General features: G+C 45.5%; 1 protein-coding gene across 5 annotated transcripts in view; it reads left to right on the top strand.

Annotated features, from left to right (window-relative positions):
* Window positions 1–3,039: 3,039 nt before the first annotated feature.
* CTCF (CCCTC-binding factor) overlaps window positions 3,040–13,581 on the top strand; it is a 34,889-nt gene continuing 24,347 nt past the window's right edge. Inside the window, exons 1-2 of one of the 5 annotated variants that reach the window (XM_053987566.1) lie at window positions 6,457–6,605; window positions 11,091–11,203. The gene's annotated coding sequence lies outside the window, so the exon portion shown is untranslated. Of the gene's footprint in view, window positions 3,098–6,456; window positions 6,606–11,090; window positions 11,204–13,581 lie in introns of those variants that run through there. The other 4 variants (XM_053987567.1, XM_053987569.1, XM_053987570.1 and 1 more) reach the window with 4 other exon arrangements.

The following is a 13,581-nucleotide window of genomic DNA, read 5'->3' as shown; positions in this document are numbered from 1 at the left end:
AGGCAGAGGGATCATTAGCAACCATTTACACCCTGCCCTGGGTGCGTATTTGAAGCAGAGTAAGAGACAGTATTACACACAGCCACTGCTCCTCTCCATTTTGATTCGTGCCTGAGCTAAATTTTGAGCTTAAAGCAGGATTCATGGCTACAGACGAAAGATATGCCATTCTCCCAAAAATTGCAGCGTGAGAATTGATGGCTTGACAGCTTAGAACGTATGTCATTTTTTTAAAAACTCACACTACAGAAATGTTCTGAGCAGATTCTTCGTGCTCTGCTAACTTAATTTCCTTCTACACCAACTCATCCAGTGGCTAAACAGAAGGCCATGGATGTGGGATTTTTTTTTTATTTTAGCAAAGCTTTTGATTGTCCAACATTGGACTCAAAGATTCTTGTGAGGTTCCTTCAAATTCAGGATATTGTTTTGATGATTCAAATTTCTCATGCAATGAAGACCCAGGAGCTCATGGTTGTGGGCTACACCATCACCTCACATAATTAACGGCCACTTTTTACCACTGCTTTGTAGATAATTTATTTCTCCTTCAACCAAGGCTGCACCCACACAGCTCATCCCCTCTGGCCCCTCGGTAAGCTGCCAATGCCCCACTGAAAGAGGCTAATGGACTTATCTTGCTGTTATCATCCTGAGAAGGAAACTCGTTCTGGGTTGTCAACAACCCCCAAAGGAGTACTGGTACTCAGAACACAGCCCACGGCACTCTGCTGCTTTGCAAGGACTTGGGAGAGCTTAGGCTTAGGCAGGAGAAACCCGTACAGCCGGGTCAGGGCCTGATGTCACTCTGAGCCCAACTCCCCTGGCAGAGGGACCCTCCTCTCCACAGCACAGCTCAGCAAGTCATCACCATTATTCATACCGGGATTTAAGGGCACAGTTTACACATGCTAATGTATGCTAATGTTTTTCTGATGGGTTTGTCACTTGTTAAGCAGGTTGTGGTAAAGCCTGGGCTGTTGAACAGCTTTCACCACAACCTGCAGTGACATCTCAAGAGGCACAAATTGGAGGAAAGATTTTTTTTTACACGGATTTCAACTCTAACAGCCTTAAAACTCCCACCACAGGTTTGTGTTGGGGTTTCTTTACATTTAGATTTCTCTCTGATGTCCTGGCCTTATTGTCCTCCAGCGACTGATGGAGTAAGAGGAACAAAAAAATGCAGCTTCCTTCCAATGTGTCTGATTTTTGAACTATTAATATTTTAACCCATTACTCTTGCTCCATTTCACATGGATTTATGGTAAGAAAATACCAAGAGGATGCAGAATGGAGCTCATAAAATTCTCCTCTCCCCAGCTTGCCTGTCAATCAGCTCTGGGGCTGCTACAACACTGCTGGAGATGAGAAAATATGTTAAACCCAGAAGATTTAGCAACTCAGGGAACTGCAGAAAATGAAACACAGGCAAGCCCCTGTGTATTCTCACATAAATTCATGCATCTCACCAAGGGTGCCGTGGTTCTTTTCACCTTTTGGGATAAGTTGTGGACAGAAAACACCATGGTGTCTAACTTCTGATGGAAATCAAGCCTGCTGACTTTCCCAGAAGCTCCCTACTAAACACCTGGCAGCACATCTCCCATTCCCGCTGTGCTGAAGCTGACTGGAGATCGTTTGTCCTACTTTATTATGGGCCTGGCAAGCCCAAGGTCCTTAAAAACACCATCTTAAACCACAGAATTGTGGAATCCTAGGATCTCCTGAGTTGGAAGGGATCCACAAGGGCCATCAAGTCCAAATCTTGGTCCTGCACAGGACATCCCCAAGAATCACACCACATGCCTGATGCTGTCCAAATACTTCTTGAACTCTGTCAGGCTTGGTGCAGTGACCACATCCCTGGGGAGCCTGTTCCAGTACCTGGCCACCCTCTGGGTGAAGAACCTTTTCCTAATACCCAGCCTCACTCCCCCTGGCACAGTTCCATGCTGTTCCCTCAGGTTCTGTCACTGGTCACAGGGAGCAGCCATCGGTGGCCGCTCCTGAGGAAGCTGCAGCCCACAGTGAGCTCTGCCCTCAGTATCCTCTTTTCCACGCTGAACAAGCCAAGTGCCCTCAGCCACTCCTCGCATGGTTTCCCCTCTAGACCCTAATTCCAGACAATTGGTGGTATTTACAAAACTGTCCTATGACCTTCCTGCTGATTAATTCAATTTTTGTGATGCAGAGGAGGAAATTCATGATTAATTCATGTACTGACTCCTCTTCCAGCTTAGAGGAAGTTTGGGTCTTTCAACCAGGCCAAATCCCTCCTCAGCACGGAGGATGGACTTCCTATGTGGCCTTATTCTCCTGAGGAGATTCTTCCCACGGAGCTGAGGCACAGCCTCCTGCTTTGGGAGTTTTGCAGAGGCGAAGGGCTCAGTTTTTGACAAGGTACAGGGAGCAGTTCTAGGTGAGGTAAAGCGGACAGTTTTGGCTGAGATGAAGGAGAAAGTTCCAGCTGAGCAGCGGTGTGCAGAGCTGGGACTGCCCGCCGTTGTCCGGATCTCGGGGCAGCGCTAACAGAGGAGCCGCCCGGCGCTCCCCTCACGCCGCCCCGCGCGCTGCCCTGAGGGGAGGGAGGGGCGCTGCCTCCGGCCCCCCCAGCACCCGCCCCTCGGCGGCACGTGACGCGCTGACGCACGCACGCACAGACGCACGCACAGGCGCGCGCCGGGTGACGCCGCGGGCCCCGCGCGTTTGAAGTTGGCGCGCGACTCGCGCCCTCGCTCCCCCCGCCACTCTCGCCCCGCCCCGCCCCGCCCGCCGCTCCCAGCCTGCCCCGCGCGGCCGCTTCCCCGCGCGCGCCGGCCCCCCCCCGCCCCCCCTTTCCCCCCCGCTCGGGCCGGCGGCCGCGGCAGAGCCGCGCTGGGTGGCGCGTGCGCACTGTGCCCCGCCCGCCGCCATTTTGTGTCCGAAAGCGACTGTGGAGCGATTAAACCGCGGGGCTGGTGCCGGGGCGCTTAAAGCGGCGGCGGCCGCGGCGGGGCGTGCGGGGCGCGGCGGCTCCTCCGCGGGGCCCGCGGGCGGCGCGGGGCGGCGGCGGGGCCCGGCGGCCGGAGGGAGCTCGGCGGGGCGCGGGGCGCAGGTAAGCGGCGGCGGCGGGGGGTTTGCAGTCGCGTTCTCCGGCCTCTAGGTGTCACGATGGGGCTCCGGCGCGGCTGGGGCCCCGCAGCGGCCGCCGCCGGGGCAGCAAGGGGGGCTTTGTCTCCCTCTACCGTCCCCGCGCCGCCGCCGCCGCCACCGCCGCCATTCCCCACAGCGCGGCGCTGGGCTGCGGCACCGCCCGGGCCGCCCGCCCTCCTTCCCTCCCCGGCCGCCGCCACCCGCCGGCCCCGACTCCATTTTCTTTCCTTTGTCTCCTCCACCGCGCCACCGGCGCTGATTAACCGCCCCATTACCGCCCCCTCCCTTCCCTTCCCGTCCCGCACGTCCCTTCCTTCCCCACCCCCCCCACCCCCCCCCCCCCGCCCCGCCGGGCCCGCTCCCCTCCCGCCCCGCCACCGCTCCCCCTCCTTTCTCGCACCTCCGCGGGGTTCGCCCGGCGCCCTCCGCCCGCCGCCCGTGTCCTGCCGCGGTGTCCGGCCGGGCCCTGCCCGCGGGGACGGCTGCGTGTCCCGCTCCCGCCGGCCGCCGCCTCGCTGCGCTGGCGTGTGCGGCGGAGTGAGAGGCGCTGCGAGGCGCAGAGCGGGACTCGAGCTCCCTCTGCAAGGCAGGCTGAGCAGCGCCATGCAGCAGCACCGGGGCGGGCACGGCTGGGGGGCGCCCGCTCTCGCCGCGGTGACCGGCCGGCAGCCCCCCCGCACCCCCCGCGCCGCTCCCGGAGAGCGGCGGCCCCGCCGTTCTGTGTCCGCCCTTCCCCCCACCGTCCCGTCCCTGCCACCCCACTTCGGGCCCGGGGTCCCCACGGGGCTTCGGGCTCCGATCGGGAGCACCTGGGCTGCCACCGAGCCGCCGACCAGCTGTGTCACTTGCTGGGACCTGGCCTGGCTGCCTGACTCGCGGGGCACCTCCCCGGGAACCTCCCGGGCCTCCGCAGCTGGGCGCTTGGCCGGGGATGGAGCCCGAAATCTCACGGCAAAGGACGGCGTTATTCCCTCCCTTCCATGGGTCTTTGCTGCTTGGGGGGGGGAAGCACAAAACCCGATTCTTTTTGTGATGCAGAGGAGGAAACCGCACATGCTCTGCGTCCAAACGCTTTGCTGTTTGTTCTCTATATCAGCTTTACATTTATTTAGAATATATGTGTATATGGTATCGAATTTGGCCTTGTGTTAACCTTGTGAAATGACTTCGATAGAAGGCTTTTGTCGTGTTGTATGGTTCCTTCTCTGTTCAGTGTAATCCTTAGGACTTGCCTGTTGGTGAGAATGAGCTCTCTTTCCTGTTTGTGACTTCCTATTTTTTTGCTGAACATTTCTCCCCTTAAATACATGCATGGCTGTTCCTCATCTCTGGCCAGTTAGTGAATTCTAGTAATAAACTCCAGAGGTGTCGTTAAAACACTGCATCTAAAACACTCTTTACCACTTCCAGTGTACGTGTTTTTGTTTCAGGAAGTGTGTAAATATCGTCTCAAATTCTCCAGTTTATTAATCTTCTGCAGAGCCTGTTGAATTTGTAGGAGCCCGTTGAGTATTGGAAATAATTCCGTGCTGTATTCAAGCTGTTCTTACTTAAACGATCTCCGTAACGCTTTCCTTCAGTGTAGAAGACATCAGCAGAACTGAAAAAAGGCGTAATTTTAGTATAAGGGCAAAGCAATGGTTGCTGCCTTTTTTTTTTCCTAGGTTGGTGGATTTTTACTTCCATTTTGTTTTTCTTCTGGATGTGTAGGGCTAGCTCAGTTTTAATGTCATCCGCTGTACATGAATGGTTATTAGAACGCACAGAAAGGCTCAGAAAACTTGTGGGGTATTTTTGAGGAGTAATATCTAGAGCAAAAAGTGCAAAACTCGAGTTCCTCTAGTCTCCAGTGGCCCTGCAACTGAAATAATACAGCAAGGCTCGTCCATTTCAGACAGAGCTTGGAGAACTGTCACTACAGCGTTAAGTTTGCTGGTGACTCGTGCCTGCAGAGTTTCTGGGGGAAGGAGCTATTTCAAGAGCTGTTTTCATGTGAGCAGGCTGGATCTTGACTATGATCCGTAGCTAATTTGTGTGCATCCGCACCAGCTCTTGGGGCTGCAGGTTGATACCCGCCTGCTGCGCTCCCAGGGCTGTGTCTTGAAATGCCAGAAGCTGACCCGTGTTATTCTTGACTTTATTCAGCATTTACCTGAAAAACCTAATTATGGGATTACTAATTCGTTAAGGAATTTCTGTGCACAGCCTACTCCAGAATTCAATTTATTCTCTTCCCCTTAGGACTTACTGTCCAAGAACTCCTGCTTTTTTAGATTTTTGGAAGTTGGATGTTGAGTATTATTAGGCCTGTCTGTTCTTGGAGCAAAGCCAGCCTATTCCTTGCACTTATCCCTCATACATAAACAGGTTCCACTGACCTCTGGATAGTTCTCCCTGCTCTGTACGATTTTGTACATGAGCTCTTTCAGCTATATTATTGATTATATTTGCATAAAAATCCCTAATTCCCCATCCTGGCAACTTTAGCTTCTCTTACCTCTTTAGCAGAGAGAGAATGCTTGAGGGAGTAATAAGCGTTAGGATCCCAAATGTGCTTGAACGTGCTCTAGAAATACGTGATATAAGGAGCAGCCACTGCTTTACCTGAACACGAGGACACACACTGGCAAGAACTGAAAGAAACCAAAGCTTTGACTGCTTGTTTTGTGTGTGATAACTTACTAAACTGTACTGATTTATTTGCTTAACTGTAAACCCCTGTTCATCCATTTGGCTTTAGTTCAGATGCCCAGTTCACTCTTTGTTGTACTAAATCTTGAAATGTCAATACAGTATCAAGCTCTGCTACTCTGTAACCTACATGGTCTTAGAGACACACGCAGACCCAGGAAATTCCCTTTTATTGGTTATATTTAGTGTTGGTAACAATGGTTCAGATCATATGTGGCCCTTGTTCTTTCAGGTTTTTTACTGAAACTTAGAATCTGTCCTGACTGTAGCTGAAAATACTGTTTTTTATTGTGCTGAAAGATATTTGAATTTCATTTACAACACCCTGTTCTGCTGCTTCTCCAGTAATTCATCAGTCTTTAGGAATTAAATGAGGTATGCTTATCCCAGACATATTTAATACGAAAACTAAAGAGTTGCTGCTCAGCTGAGTGATCTGTTTTTCTCTGATTAACAAAAATAACCTCAAAAAGAAGAGCAGAATAAACAGAAGGTGAGTAGGGAGTTTTATGTTTCAGATCATGTTAACATTCAAGTAACTGTACACAGAACAACTCCATTTGGGTATCTAATATAAATTAAAGTGAAGTTTTCCTCAGTATTATAAAAACTTGAAAGCTATAAAATCTTAATTTCCTTCCAATGTGGTTCTTAACAGGTGAAAAGAGAAGTAGTGCAGAGACGGCTCTCAAGAATGGCGCAGTTAACGTGCATTGACTTAGGGGACACCTCTGATAGAATGGACTCCAGAAGCATTATTCTCTTAACTATCCCTAGAGGTGAAGTTTTGAGTCATAGATAGAATTGTATTTCTTCTGTAAAGATTTGTTTTTAGAGACACCCCCCCCCCCCGCCCCTTCAGTTCAAGCCCTCCCACAGGTTCTCTCAGCTACCTGAGGATTTCAGTGTGCTGTGTGGGGCTCATACGAAGAAGTGAGGGCAGGAATGTTTGAAAGTATTTAAAAGCACAAGGGATCAGTTAGGATATTCTGACCAGTGACACCAGCAAGAGCTTGTGTAATGGTAGCAGTGCAGCAAGCTGAGCTACAGGGTATTTTTTTTTTTCTCCCTGTAGTTCAAGTAGTCTGTCCAGATACATATTGTTGTATCAGTCAGTTAGCAGCAGCATCTTCTTTTTCTGCTATAGCTGCAAACTCATGAAATTTGTAAAGCTTCATGGGTTTCAATGGAAAGCTTTGCTCAAATGTAAAGACAGGGTTAAGTAAGTTCATCTTATACTGAAAAACTTGTTTTGCATATTTTTTCCCATACTGTAAAAAAATTCTGTTGATATAATTGAATTTATCCAATTCTGGCAAAACAGAAGGCAAATCCCAGATTGTTTGGCATTTGAATTGCACCCTTGTCTGTATTAATAATGCATTATCATTAGAAGCCTGTATATATCTCAAACATCCACAGGTAAAGTATATTAAAAAAAACAAACACAAGCCAAAACTTAACACAAAAACTATTTGAAACCGCCCCCCACCAGAATACACTGGGAGCTGAGAGAGACATTTACCTTGGCATATCGGTATATCTTTCCCCACTGTAATACATTTAACTGCAGTATTGGAAGGGATATTTTATAGTCAATGCACTTTGGAACAGTAGTGAAATTCCAGGAGGTCAGAGAAGTGCTGATGTGTCAGTTCTAAAAGGAGGTGGAGTGGATGAACATGGCTGTGCAGGGAGGGTCGCAGGTGCCCAAAACACCTTGGGTGTTTGATTAGCTCTAAATGGTGTTAACACATATGTAATTCACATTATTACCAGCTCTCCCATTTATTCTTAGTACAGAATTTAGTTAAAGTAGAGAATAGTGTTAATCCCAGTAACAAAGGCTTTAAGAAAACAAGAGCTTGTTAAATTTATTTAGTGACTTTTTTTAAAGGACTTGATCTTGACAACCTTACTGTATATTAATATTAGTACTGAGTATCAATAAATGCCATTTAGTTCAGGATTAATCTGGAGGTGTACAAGAGTGAATAGTTTCCATGGATATTCAGCAAAAACTAGTAATTGCTTGTCACAATTTGTTTTTATTAATAATTTTGTTGGTGAAAAAGGTATTTAAAAAACTTGTTCATGATAAACTTCTGGGTCATGGAAAATCACTGGGCACTAAGGCAGCCATTGTGATTGTCAGGTGAAGTAAATCCAGTCCAGTGTATGTGCTAAGGCTGCTACATGTAAAGCTGTGCACCTGGGAACCAGGTATTCCAGCTGAATTTAAATCAAGGCACATAGTATCCTAGAAAGCCATGACTGAAGTGTGTTTTGGAGTCATAGTGAATAAACAGCATAAACACGAGTTTCCAAGGTGATGCTGTGACAAAGAACCTTATGTGGTTCTTAAATGCATTAGTGGAATAAGCATGGGTATGTTCTTGCCCATCTTGTGGGATGGGATGAAGTAATTTCCAAATTCCTATATATGGTTTTGGCTTCAGCACTCAAAACCCTCCAAAAAATTACAGTGTGAAAAGGGATTCATCTCCAATTTGATGGAAAACTAAACTGTATTGCCACACAGTAAAATGTTAAACATGTGCTGTGCAATTTCTCATTAAAACTGAGATGAGTTGATGAGGGACCTCAGATATGTCCCTTACAAAATAATACTGGATATTAATGATCTTGTTCTAATCTTGCTGACAATATGAATTTGTAGCCCAATAAGTTCAAATTAAAAGGCATAAGTTTTTTCACAGGGAAGGTGATTAACTAATGGATTGATATCAAGAGCAATCATATATTTCTTAATTTCTTAACATCTTTGAATCAAGATTGTGGGGAAAAAAAATCTGAAAATTGCTTCAGCCAGCTGCAAGGTGCTGACCTTTTCTTGTTCCATATATATTTAGAGAACTGTCATTCATGAGAGGTCAGACTCGGTGATAAACCAGGGGTGCTGAAGAAGAAGGATGGATAGCACCTCCTCTTCTCTTGAACCACTTTCCCTCTTTTTGAAAGAGAGAGGTTTAGGACTTTCCCTTTTCAATCAAGAATATGATCAAACCAGTGAAATCTTCTGAATGGAGGAAAATAAGCAGATGTTGATATATACTGGAGATGTGTCAAATAGTGTCCTCTATACTTGGTCCAGACTTGTGACTAATACATCCTGATCTGAGGCTGTGGCACTGGGGAGCTGTTGGAAAGATAAATGTTACTTCTCTGCTGCCAGGACAAGCTGCTGGCTCGTGTCCAGCTCGCTGCCTACCAAGCAGCCCAAGGACCTTAGCACGAGCACTGCTGCCCAGACAGTCTTTGTATCAGCAAAGGAGTTCTTCCTTCCTGGTTCTAAGCTTGGAAAATGCTTCACAGGGGGTGAAGCAAGGTGATTTTTATTGAATCCACTAAAGAAAACATAGCTCCATAAAATGTTGTGTTACATAAAATTATTTATTGACTTACTTTATATATTGCATTTGTGTTTGTTGTGTGGAATTATATTATCTGCAGTGATCCTAGTTTTAAACTGGATACTGAGTAAAATACTGACTTAATCAGGAATTAAATTATGAAGCATAAAGCTGTGGAAGAAGGAGTAAACAACTCAATAATTTTAAGCTATGTTAATGCCTCGTGTGGAGACTTGACACAAGTGTTTGACACTTTCTGAGCTCTCAGGGATGTTACAGTGAATAGCTTGATGGTGGCCTAAGCATCTCTAGGTGGAGATTTCTGGAAGCTAAGGGGTTTTTTTCACATCTTACATTAAAAAAGTGGAAAGGGGATATGTAATCTTGAGAACTCAGAGCTACAGAGCAAACTTGCACATAATCTATGTGCTCCTCTGCGTGGTAATTTCAACAGAAGCACGTGATGCTTGAGTTTGGCAATTCTGGTTTCTCCTGGCTGTTCATAAGAAGGTGAATGATGTCACTCTGCTGCTGCCCCTTGAGTTCTTCACAGAACTCAGTCTATGCCCAGTCTGGCTGCTGTGCTTCCCTGTGCTCACACAAGGCCAACTTCTTGGGTAAATGCAGGGAGTTTTGTGGTGAGCCTATAGCTTGTAGGAGTGAAAAATGAGGTAAATACACCACAATTGATGGGAAACCTGTTTTGGTAAGAGGCTGTGGAGATGATGTAGGTTCAGAAGGGGATCTGCAAGTCCAGAGGCAACAATCCCTAATCCTTGACTGGATGTTGGGATAAGGGTGGTAAACCACAGACATGACTGATTGCTCTCCCTACACAGTGTTTCCTGCTAGAGTTTTTGGAGACAGACTGCTGCACTAAATGGACAGTAATCTGTCCTTGTAGGGTTTTGTTTTTTTTTTTTAATGCTCATGTTGGATAAAGGAAAATTTTTCATTTTTTCTGAACTATTGATAAAAGCAATACAAGGAAATTTACAATTCTTGCTATTTTGGGAATAAACACCAAAGCATTTAGGGAGGTGAAAGTCAAGGATTCCCTGGAAAACCAGGTTGGCTTGCATCAGGATTGTTTGACTCCATCTCCTTCCAAGTGTGTGCTGGCAATTGCATCCCCAGGGGATGAACTGGACAGCAGAATTTGCTTCACGAGGGCAATAGCATGTGGATGTGGAAAAAAAGCTGCCTCAAGTTTGATTTGAACCTTCATGGAACCATGCCCCAAAATATTTTGGGGTAAGTAGAGGCTTTCTGCAAAGGAAGCCAAGAGCACAAGTAGTAATAGCAGCATTTGGCTATTTGTAAACATTTTTTACTCTTTTGAAATGGAGCTGTAAACTTCCCTGTATGTTTAAAATTGTTGTCCAGGCAATTGAATTCTCCCATTGTTTGATGTTGAAAGAGACATGGTTTCTCTGGACTGGCTCCTGCAAGAACCTTTCACTGCAGTAGAACCAGTAGTGATTTTTGGCCAATTACTTCAGCTTCTTGTATAGTTTGTCTATCTTCTTGTATTTAATTTGCAAGCTCTTCCCTTGAAACTGCTTCTAACATACAGAGATTTAAAATAAAAGCAGGAAATGCTACTGAATTAAAAATACTTCCTGGTTTTGATTGTTTAAGTCCATGAAATAACAGTATTACATTTTAACCAGTAGCTTTCTCCTGTGTGCTAAACTGTTTGCAGTGGAAGTGCAATCTAAACTTCAGTTTTGTTTTCTCAGTATGTACTGCAAGAAAACCCCTTAAAGGCATTTCAGGAGTTTCCAGATTACAGATTGGAAAAAAAAAATTACATTTTTGAAGGCTAGTAGTTTCAGTCAAAGCTTATCAGATTATTAAAACCTTTCTTCTTTTCTTTTCTTTTTGGAGGATGGAAGAAGTTAGTGTTACCCAGCATTCCTGCTGAGTATATAACTTACTGCCACTTCTGATCTTTGAAGAGAGATTTATCGCTTCCTGTGGCAATACTGAATACTCAAAAGGTACTCATTGATTACTTGATCCTTGCCTACCTTCCATATTTATTAATACTCTTCTCTCCTTCCTGCCAAAGAGTGACTGCTGATGACTCCTGCCTGCTCTGAGCTACCTGGAGCATTATATGATCCCAGACAACTTTATGCTTTGCTCCTATAGTGTGTGTCCTGTTAAAGCAGCTGCATCCTCTCCTTGTCCCACCAACATTTTGACCTACATGAAGAGGAATTTGTGAGCTTCCATGACAGTATGATGGAGCCAACTATTAAATATTTAGATGTCTCGCTTGCCTGACATGACATCTGTAATTTTTGTGGAGACTTCTGCTTTGAGTAGATTGTGCAAACAAATCCTTAGGGATGATTTCTCCATCTCCACCAGACTCAAAGGAGAGAGATAGCATTGAATATTTGTCCTGCTGTGTTACCAGTCTGGCTCTTCCTGAAGTGCTTGATCCAGTGCAGTTGTTGGTCAGTATGATGTGCTGCTTCTTGAAACAGGCTGTCCAGTGCTGGCAGCCAAGGGAGAATTTTCTTCTGCCTTTTAGCACCTTTCCTGTTGCCTATCGGACAAGGTACAATTTCTTGTTAACATCTTGGAGGAAAGAGGATACAGTAGCCCTTAGTACTTCAAAGACAGATTTTTTTCTTTTATTAGTTTAGATTTACTCACTGTGGAGCTGGGTTTTCTCCTGCAAATTATAAAAAACATAGTGAGGTCTCTTGTCAGTACTGCTTCCTCCTTTTCTTACTGAAGTCCCTATAGGAGTCTTTTCTGATGTGGATCTTTTTACTTCGTAGCACTTGTGATTCTCTGTCTCCTAAACAATGAAGCACAATATTTGTGTTTTTCTAATGCTGTTCTCTTCAATACCAGGTGGATTTGGATATCCGCCACTCTGAAAGTGCTGATCCCCAGTAGATTGCCAAGAGTTATAGTACCTCTGTTAATTTGCTGAAGAACTGAGCAGTATATGAGAGCTTGCAGGAGTGTTCCAGGGCCTCTACAACTTGTGTGGAAGTGAGTGTTGAGACCAGTAAATCTCAGTCCTAGGAGTATCAGAGTTATAACTGCATAGATGGAAAAAAGTCTCAATGTTTTGTGTTTGAAGTTTAAGTATATCCTTCATTTTATGTAGTGCCAGAGAATGGTAAAATAATTTTGATTGGAAGGGACTTCTTGTGGTACCTTGGTCCAACCCGTGACTCAGTGCAGGGCCAGCATTGATGCTAGATGAGGTCAATTAGGGCTGTATTTAGGAAATATTTTTGTTTCTACAGCATCTCTGAGCAACCTACTCTAATGTTTGACCTCTTGTTGCAGCTGGTCTGTTGCACTTGTGCTTTGACTCTCTGCTTCCAAGCGTATGGCTCCATCTTCTCTTTGCTTCCCTCTGAAGGTAGCAGTAGGATCTCCCCATGGCCTTTTCACAGCTGTGTCATTCTGCTGTGTAGGTCTTGTATATCCAGACACCTCATTGTTCTGGCAGCTTTCTGGTGTGTCTTGTCCCATGTGTTCTAAGCTCAACAATGGACATGTGAAGCACTTTAAATTTTCAGTTTACGCCTGTTTTCCTTCAAGTTTATCAAACATTGCCCATATGTCAAAGATCTGATGGAATGTAAATTCATGCAAGGTATTTTATGCCAGAAAATACACCAGGTATTTAACAGAAGTTCAGTATCATCTCTGCAGTAATGGAGAGTAGAAGTGATTTACTCTCCCTTTGGGACGTTCCCTTGGAGTGGATCAGAACAAGAATGCCTTGCATTTTTGGAGCTCCCTGGATTGTACATTAGTAGGTTGATACTTCTTGAGTGGTGTCCAAGCAGCTTCAAAACATCTCTTGAAAAACTCCAGTAACTTATTTCTTTAATCAGAATCAATACCTTGTAAACAGGGAGGGCAAAGGCTGTGCCTTGCATTAAGTCACCACCAGTGCTAATCTGCAAAGATCCCTGTGAAATGTTCTCTATTTGTGTTGTCTTCAGTGTAGGAAAAGAGTTGCAATTACTTAGTAATTTGTTTGTTTTCTCTTTCTCCTCATAAGAGTTTGGGTACAATCTTCATTTAAAACATCTTTCTTTATTGATAAATCATTTGCCAAGCAGAAAATTAGGTTTGAAAAATGGAAGAAACCAATTTCTTGATTCAAAATTTCAGGAAACTCAAAGTGGATAAACAGATGTTTCCATTCAGTTCAGTGTGTTCTGTTGTCCTCTTGTGTGTGTGACAAAACTTCTAAGGTGATAATATTGCACGTGGAAGGTGTTAATTTTGTATCAAATGTCTTCTGAAGGGAAAAGTCCTTCTCTCTTGAGGCTTTTCTGCATTAATTGAAAAGTTTGTAAAGTTCAGGAAATCTTTTCCAGTGATGCACAGC

This window comes from Vidua macroura, chromosome 11, assembly GCF_024509145.1.
Source record: "Vidua macroura isolate BioBank_ID:100142 chromosome 11, ASM2450914v1, whole genome shotgun sequence".
NCBI lineage: Eukaryota > Metazoa > Chordata > Aves > Passeriformes > Viduidae > Vidua > Vidua macroura.
Note: the sequence above shows the minus strand (reverse complement) of the source record. Positions and strands in the feature narration are given on the sequence as shown.